The 8,901-nt window shown below is 34.6% G+C and overlaps 1 pseudogene across 1 annotated transcript; it reads left to right on the top strand.

The window, feature by feature from the left end:
• The first annotated feature begins 2,958 nt into the window (after window positions 1-2,958).
• On the top strand, window positions 2,959-4,015 carry LOC308263738 (E3 ubiquitin-protein ligase RNF146-like; annotated as a pseudogene). Its single transcript has one exon. The product of its transcript is annotated as an E3 ubiquitin-protein ligase RNF146-like (transcript).
• Window positions 4,016-8,901: the final 4,886 nt, after the last annotated feature.

The raw sequence follows: 8,901 nt of genomic DNA, 5'->3' as shown, positions 1-8,901 counted from the left end.
TTGGGCTTCCACACAACCCACATGATAGCAAGGACAGCACCTTTAATATGTGACATACTACAGGCCTACAGGAATTATTTATAATTTTCTATGTGATGAATGTGTTTGATCTCACAGATATTATTTTACAGCTTTCCACTCAGAGGACATTTCTTTTAAATGAATTCCTTCTGTCCAGTAATGCAAGAACAGGAAGTGTATATATAAGCAAAACATTAATAGTATTTGCAAATGTATCCATAAAAGAAGATCATTAGATTTTTCTCACTTGTGTAGCCATGGAATTTCTTTAAATTAAAATGTAGAAATTTAAAGAAAATTAATAAAATTTTTAAAAATAAAGGCATATTTGGTATCATCTATTTTCAATGCTTGCATAATCAGAAGTAGAGAAACATAATTATCGTAAGGAAATAATATTTTATAACCTACTATCTAAGAGAATAATAAAGGTTAATGTCCAAAATTATTAACTTTAGATCTAAGATCCATCTTTATCTTCATTCATTCTATGGTTAATTGGTTTTTCACTATACTAGGCCTAGGGAGAAAAGACAAACTCATCACAGACATCAGAAATAGAAACAAAAAACTCTGTTAGATAACTAAAGTTTTGTGGAATAAAAGTGAGTGCAAATGACGTGATTTTGCTCTTCCTTATGGCTGAGTAAAATTACATTGTGTACATATCCCATAGTTTTATAAACCATTCATCTTTTGATGGATATCTTGGATAGTTCCATAGTTTAGCAACTGTGAATTGAATTGTACAGCTATGAACATAGATATGCATGTATTGGTTCGGTAGTTTAGTTCCCATTCTTTTGGGTAGATACCCAGCAGTGGTATTGCTGGATCATATGGTGGGCTCATTCCCATTCTTCTGAGAATACCCCATAGTGTTTCCAAAGTGGTTGCACTAATTTGTAATCCCACCAACAATGTATGAGAGTTCCTGCTTCCCACATGCTCAACAGCATTTGTAGATGAGCAAATAAGGAGACCTAACTGAGGAGGACGGGAGTGGGGAAGAGGGAAATTCCCAGATGTACATGCTATACATTCATGAACATATCAAAGCCAATCACTAAGTCAAACATGAAAAGGAGGGAGGGAGAAGAAATGAGGTGAGAATTGGAGAAGGGCTAGATAAGTGATGTGCGCATGTGTGCCTCTACCATCTTGTACCTCATTAAGATATATGACTACAATGCATCAATAAAAATTAAAAATAAAAAGTAAGTGTAATTTGGAATTCAGTGAAATAAAGTGACTAGCACATTGAGGAAATAAGCAGTAGAATGGTGGAATTCCCATGAAAACTACAACTGGGAGAAATGTATTTGGCAATTATCAGTAAGGACCAGGTGCTACTGAAGTGGCTATAATTGCTTAGAATAAATGGGAAAAAAGAGACCTTACTTCTTTGATATACCTGCAACCAGGAATCATGCTTCACAGAGCACTGTGTATAGAAAAAATGTGTAGTACAGAATCTTAGAAGATGGCCTTCTCTCTGGTATGTTTGACATGGTTATTCTGTCTACACCAATGTAATGGTTTCAGAAACTGATGTTTACAATGTACTTTGGAGTTTAAAAATGCACCGTTATGGCGAGTTTTATTATACTGAAGCCTCACAAAACACTTATGATTACTATTTTGTGCAAAGGTTCAAAAGTTTAAGTAAGAAAAATCACAGATATGTAATTGATGCCAATTCCATGGCCCTTTTGATGATTTATGGTAACAATACTTTCAATGGAAATAATATGATTTCCTTCTTTCACTTCACTTCTAGTGCCTCTTAATTGCTCCCTGTGACTTTATTGAAAATTTCCCTTCACAATCAATCTCTTTCCTTCCTAAACTATCTTCTCCAACCATGACAATTGCTAATAACTACCCATAGCTACCGAATATTCTGCAACTGCAGTTATTGGATATGCTTCTAGTAAAACATTTCCTCACGCTATATGTATAGACTATTTTATTTAAATATATCTCATAGAATTTTATCATAAAGGCCAATAATATTTAGCTATGTCTTTATTCAAGTACCTAACATTCACTGGCTGAAAGAAAAAAAAACATTTTTGAGGGAATATGAGGTCCAAAATTCATTTGAGAGAATGTAGAATTTTCTTAATTTTTTTATATATTGATCTGCTAATATTCCATAGAAAAACATAACTGTATGGCATATCAAGCATGCCAAGGATTGAATGCATCTAAGACTTTTTAAAAAGAAAGTATTTCTTTATGTTATATTGCTGGTAGAAGGCTGAAAGGAAAATGAAAGAGTTCCATCCAGTGGTCAAATGAAGACATGACAGTTTGTATTTCACCAATACAAAGGAGAATATAGTTTCTTTGAAATCTAGTTTAGATGTACATTTTCAACTGAACCCCCCCAACTTTATATTATACAAGATTAAAAACATTAGGACATTAAATACACTGGATGCATCTTAAACATCACAACTAATTTATTTTTCATATTATTATTAAATTACAACAGAAATAGGACCTAATTATTTTTATTTTCTTATTTATGTTTTCTAAATACTCTACGCGGATTTCTTGTGAAAAATTCATGATTAAAACCTTAATTTGCATTTTCTAGTCATCTTTTAAAATTAGCAAATACAATCCAGCCAGGTGTGGCGGCATGCACCCTTAGCTCAGTACTTGGGAAGCTGCGACAGGAGGATCACAGGTTCAAGGCCAGCCTCAGCAACTAGCAGGACCATATTTCAAAAGAAAATATAAGGCGGTGCACACCCATGGCTCCGGGCTCGGAGGCCGAAGAGAAAAGACTGCAAGGCGGCCCAGACCTTGGCCGGAGAGCACAAAGAATGAACCAGCAGTGGAAGAGAAAATACTGCAAGCTGACTGGCTGCTGATGAAGATGATGTTTTAGTTCTGTGGCAGGCATCTGTGGGATCTGTAATAGAAATGATGGCTGGCTGTGGTGAAATTGATCACTCAATAAATATGCTTCCTACGAACAGGAAAGCGAATGAGTCCTGTTCTAATACTGCACCTTCTCCAATTATTCCGGACTGTGCCATTTGTCTGCAAACTTGTGTTCACCCAGTCAGTCGGCCCTGTAAGCATGTTTTCTGCTCTGTGTGTAAAAGGAGCCTTATGGCTGGGAAAGTGATGTGCCCTTTGTCGACAAGAAATTCCTGAGGACTTCCCTGACAAGCCATCGTTCTTGTCAACAGAAGAACTCAAGGCAGCAAGTAGAGGAAATGGTGAATAGGCATGGTATTATGAAGGAAGAAATGGATGGTGGCAGTATGAGGAGCGTACTAGTAGAGAACTGGAAGATGCTTTTTCCAAAGGTAAAAAGAATACTGAAATGTCAATCGCTGAGTTTCTATATGTTGCTGATCTTGAAAATATGGTTCAATATAGGAGAAATGGACATGGACGTCACAGGAAGATTAAGTGAAATATAATAGGTATACCAAAGAAGGGAGTAGCTGGACTTAGGCTGGACTGTGACTTGAAGGCTGTAAACCTAGCAAGAGAGAGCTCTGCCGATGGAGCGGACAGCATATCAGCACAGAGTGGAGCTTCTGTTCAGCCGCCACTGTCTTCTGTAAGGCCCCTAACATCAATGGATGGTCAGTTAACCAGGCCTGCAACACCGTCCCCTGATGCAGGCACTTCTCTGGAAGACTCTTTTGCTCACTTACAACCGAGTGGAGACAGCATAGCTGAAAGGAGTCACAGGGAGGAAGGAAAAGAAGATCATGAATCACCATCTTTGGGCAGGGTACCAGACACCTCCATTGAAGAAACTGAGTCAGACGCCAGTAGTGATAGTGAGGATGTATCTGTGATTGTTGCACAGCACTCCTTGACCCAACAAAGACATTTGGTTCCTAATGCAAATCAGACAGTATCTGATAGATCAATTTCTGATAGATCAGTAGCAGGGGCTAGAACAGTGAGTATCAGATCTAGAAGGCCTGACGGACAGTGCACAGTAACTGAAGTTTAAATAAAAATGTCTTCAGCTCCATGCTCGAGGTTGAAATGGTTATCTGTAAATTTCTGCCCACATAACATTATACTTATCCCTAGTAGTGTAGTTTGGGAGCTGGGGTGGGAAAGGCTATGGGAAGGATAGAAATTAAAATGTTTAATATGTCTCTGTTGAGAAATTTACTTAAAGAAAGGAACTTGGGTGTTAATAGTTGAGAGCTGTTCTTGATGTCTGTTTGTAGTTTTTTTTTTAATTTCTTTAGTTCTTTTGGCCAGTGTGTATATATTATCTGTGCATTAATGGTCCTCATCTGACTCTTGCATTATCTTATGTTTCTGCATGGATTGGTGTAAAATCATTACTAAAATTTGGCATCAGTAAGATGCTTGTTATCATGAGCATGAAGCTTTAACTTAATGTGGAAATAGTTGTGAATTTGGGACTTAAAATTATATGCATAATAACTCTTATAGTAAAGTTATTGAAATGGAAATATAAAATAGCTAATAATTTATGTTTCAGAATCTTTGTGACACATCATGGTGTTCTTTCTTCATGGCTTTGCTGTTTAGTCCTTGTATTCTCAGGTTTCTCTTGGTCTGCTTTTTTCTTTTTGATTAAAAAATTTATAATTTAATAAAAAATAGAATTTATCAAAAAAGAAAATATAAAAGGCTTGAAATTGTTTCTCCAAGTAGAATATTTCTGGGTTCAATCCACAGTACCATGTAATAAAAATCATTATTATCATCACCAAACATATCACTGGTTATATACTAAGTATTTAGATTGAACTGCAAATTTCTTGTGTGTGTGTGTGTGTGTGTGTGTGTGTGTGTGTGTGCGCGCGCTCATGTGTGCGGTACTGAGGGTGGAACCCAGGGGCTTTTCTACCTCCAGGCTATACTCCCAGACCTATTTCTTTTTATATTTTATTTGGTAATAGGGTCTCACTAAGTTGCTGAGCGCCTAAGTAGCTGAGGTTGGCTTTGAACCTGTGCAATCCTCCTGTCTGAGCCTCCCAAGTGCTGGGATTACGAGGGTGCACCACCACGCCTTGTGAACTGCAATTTTTAAAAAAAATCCACAAGCAAATAATCCAATACATTTAAAAATTGTACCAAATAAACACAAAAGAAACTCAACTTTTTAGAGTTTTCTAAATAGTAAAAAAAAATTATAAGGCATAAACATGAGTTATTTTGCTTCCTTTAATATTCTATATTGTTTTCCCCAATACCTTGTCAAATCCATCTCCTTCATAAAGGTGAAACAATGAACAATATTTACTATTGAATTATAGTACATGTAAGGGGCCAAGGGATTTTACTTCTCACTTCATAAAGTGTATGACTTAATTTATAAATGTTATTTTAAAATATTAAGAATATTTTACAAAATTATCTATAAAATATTGCAGATGAATATTTCTATGTTTTTTTACTTTTGGTTATATGCAGTGTTTCTACAGTGTATAGAAAGAATATATATTACCAATGGAACAATGTTAAGTAATAAACATTTAATATTAAACCTTTAAAATATCATTAGGTTATATATTACTTAAACATAAGAATGGAAGCAGGGTGTATAGTGATTAAGAATATGGGCTTTGGCACCAAAGATATGGGCCTTGAATCTTTAATCTTGAAAAAATAATCTTTTTTTCTTGTGTAATCCAGAACAATTGTGTCTTTATATATAAGAGAAAAAGAATATACTGATGTTTGTATTTTAGAAATCAAATGCTGTGTGTGTGTGTGTGTGTGTGTGTGTGTGTGTGTGTGTGTGTGTTCCTGGGGTCTGAGCCCAGTGTGTTCTATCTAGGAGCTACACGCCTAGCTTTGATTTGGTTTGGTTTCGTTTTGGAAACAGAGTTGGGCTAGGTTGCTGAAAGCCTCACTACATTGCTGAGGCTATACTCTAACCTGAGATTCTCTTGTCTTAGCCTCCCAAGGGATTACAGGCCTGCGTCACCATGTCCTGATTCCATCTTCTATATAAAGAACTTAGATTAGGTGTTGACTATCTTTAAATGAATGACATGTTTGGAATAAAGATTTTTTTTTCCATTGTTCTATTTTGCCATTTGAAAGTGAGAATGGTGGAGAATTTTGTATGCAAGTTTTAGAGTTTGAGACTTTGAAAAAAACGACTAAGGAAATCAACTAAAAGGCAATGTCACTGCTGCTATGTGGGTAGCATAATTGTATATTTTGTTAGTGTTCTGTTATTTTCTTCCAATTGTGGTAACTTTCGGACCTACATTTTTATTTCTACTAGAAGCCAGCAGAAATTTGTATAGATACCCTCATTTTCTCCTTTGAATCTAGAATTGGTAAAATAAATAAGGCTGATTTTAAATCCTCACATAAAGTAAGGTATGAAACTATCAACATGATAATAAAATGAACACGAGAGAGAGAGAGAGAGAGAGAGAGAGAGAGAGAGAGAGAGAGAGAGAGAGAGAGAGAGAGAGAGAGAGAGAGAGAGAGAGAGAGAGAGAGAGAGAGAGAGAGAGAGAGAGAGAGAGAGAGAGAGAGAGAGAGAGAGAGAGAGAGAGAGCCCGAGCGAGTGCGCGCATTTGGTAAAATATATAAAAGTGGAGAATGTGAATATAAGATATATAGGACTTGTTTGCAATTTTATCCAAAGTAAAATAAACAGAGAAGAAAACTAAAGTCCATCTTAGAGATTCTAAAAGTAAATGGATTTACTACCAACAGATTTGCACTTGAACAAACTTCTGATGTTATTTCTGCAAGATGGAAAATAATCACAGAAGAAAAGCTGGACATGCAGGAAGAAACGTTGAGTAAAGCAGGTTGAAAGCATGCGGATCCATCCAAATAAACACAGTCTGTATGAAATAACTAGAGTATTTAAGGAAAGAGAAAATATATACTTAGAATAAGAAATTACAATAAATAAGTTGGAACAGAGGACAATTTGATTTTTACTTTTTAATTTTTTATATTTTTATGGGTCATTTGTAGTCTCACATCATGATGTAGTTCATAGGAATAGTGACAGACATGCACACAGAACTTGGTGACTTTTTCCTGGCTCCCTTCCCACCCCCCCATTTCCCCATACAGAATATTGAGATTAGCACTGATAGTCTCACATAAATTCTAAGGTCCATCTGTCATACTAAAGAAGAAGAAAAATAAACATTAATGTGATTTTTGAGATAGCCACTACATTTTCATGGTACTTACTAAATGTTTGGAAGAAAAAATGGCATTTAAGATTAATAAAAAAAAGATGCAGAAAAGATTAAGAAAAGTAAAAAAGTATTAAAGCAAAAAACAGGCAAAATAAGAAATGAGATGGTAATGAATTCAAATGCTACAGTAATCCTTATAAATATAAATATATAAATAAATTTTAAACAGAATAAGGATCCATGATGATACTGACAGCATGAGTCAAGCATAAGAAGAAAGATATAGGCACACTGATAGAGAAAGGATAAAAAGTTAGGTTGATTAAATAGCACAAGGAATGCTGTTAACTTCATACTAATATCATAAAACATATTTTCATACCTAAAGCACTATATAGAATAGAAAGGATCATAAAATAATTACAAATTACTCAATTTGTATGATTAAAATATAAGACCATTTATAGACTCACTAAAATGTTGATGCCTCTAATAACTTAGTCAAACATATAAAGCAAAATGATAGATTATATAAAAAGCCAGCAAATCCACTGCTTTATTATTTTATTTATTTATTTATTTTGGTGGTACTGGGGTTCCTGGAAGGCCTTCTACCTCTGGGCTACACTCCCAGACCTAAATATATATATATATATATATATATATATATATATATATATATATATATATATATATATATATATATTTTTTTTTAAAATTTGGAAACAGGGTCCATTAAGCCAGCGAGGCTGGCTCCTAACCAGCGTGATCCTCCTGTCTCTGCCTCTCAAGCGCAGGGATTACAAGCGTGCGCCACCACGCCCGGCAAATCCACTGTTTTAAAGAATACACTCTTTTTCAGACATATTAGGAAAATCAAAGAAAACCAGACCAAATAGGGAGGCCATAAAGGTAACTCGGCCAATTTCAAGGATTTATTATTTAAGTCTCTCCAATAATAATTAAGTTAGAAGTCACAAGAATAACAATAAAAAATCATATTAATTTTAAAAAGTAGAGAAATATACCAAAAAGCAGTAAAGGCTGAAGATAGTTAATCCCACGGTTAATTCAATAGTTAAAATACTAAAGAAAAAACAGCAGAATATACCCAAACAGGGGAAAGAAAATTTAAAAACAAGAAAAATAATAATGAGATAGTAAACAAAAATAAAAAAATTAAAAATTCAAAGGCTAATATCATGTCTAATATTTGTATGTCTCATATGTCTTTCATATTAAACTTAATCCCTTTTAAAGCATATCTTCATCAATATTTGTAATATTTTCTATTTTTAAATTTACAGAAAACACTTTGTGACATTTATTTTGTTTTACTTAGATTTTTGCATTTAACATTTAAAAATATTTGGTATTGGTGATTGAACCCAGTGGCATGCTACATCCAAGCTATATCCCCAGCCTGAGTTTATTTTTTTATTTTAAAAGGGTCTCACTAGCTTGCTGAGAACCTGGCTAAGTTGTTGAGGATGGCTTTGAACCAGTGATTTCTCTTTTTGAGCCTTCCAAGTGCTGAGATTACAGGTGTGCATCCCCATGCCTGGCCATAAATCAATTTTTAGATAATTAATTCTTATATAAAACATCACAACCTAGCCTTAGCTAACACCATCATAATGAGTCTGAGATGACTGAGGTGATTTGTATCTGTCCTTTTATACTTGCCTACATTCCCAGAGGTTTTAATTTTATTGAATGTTTATTAAATTGT

The sequence above is a fragment of the Muscardinus avellanarius genome (assembly GCF_963383645.1).
Source record: "Muscardinus avellanarius genome assembly, chromosome: 5".
Classification (NCBI taxonomy): Eukaryota; Metazoa; Chordata; class Mammalia; order Rodentia; family Gliridae; genus Muscardinus; species Muscardinus avellanarius.
Note: the sequence above shows the minus strand (reverse complement) of the source record. Positions and strands in the feature narration are given on the sequence as shown.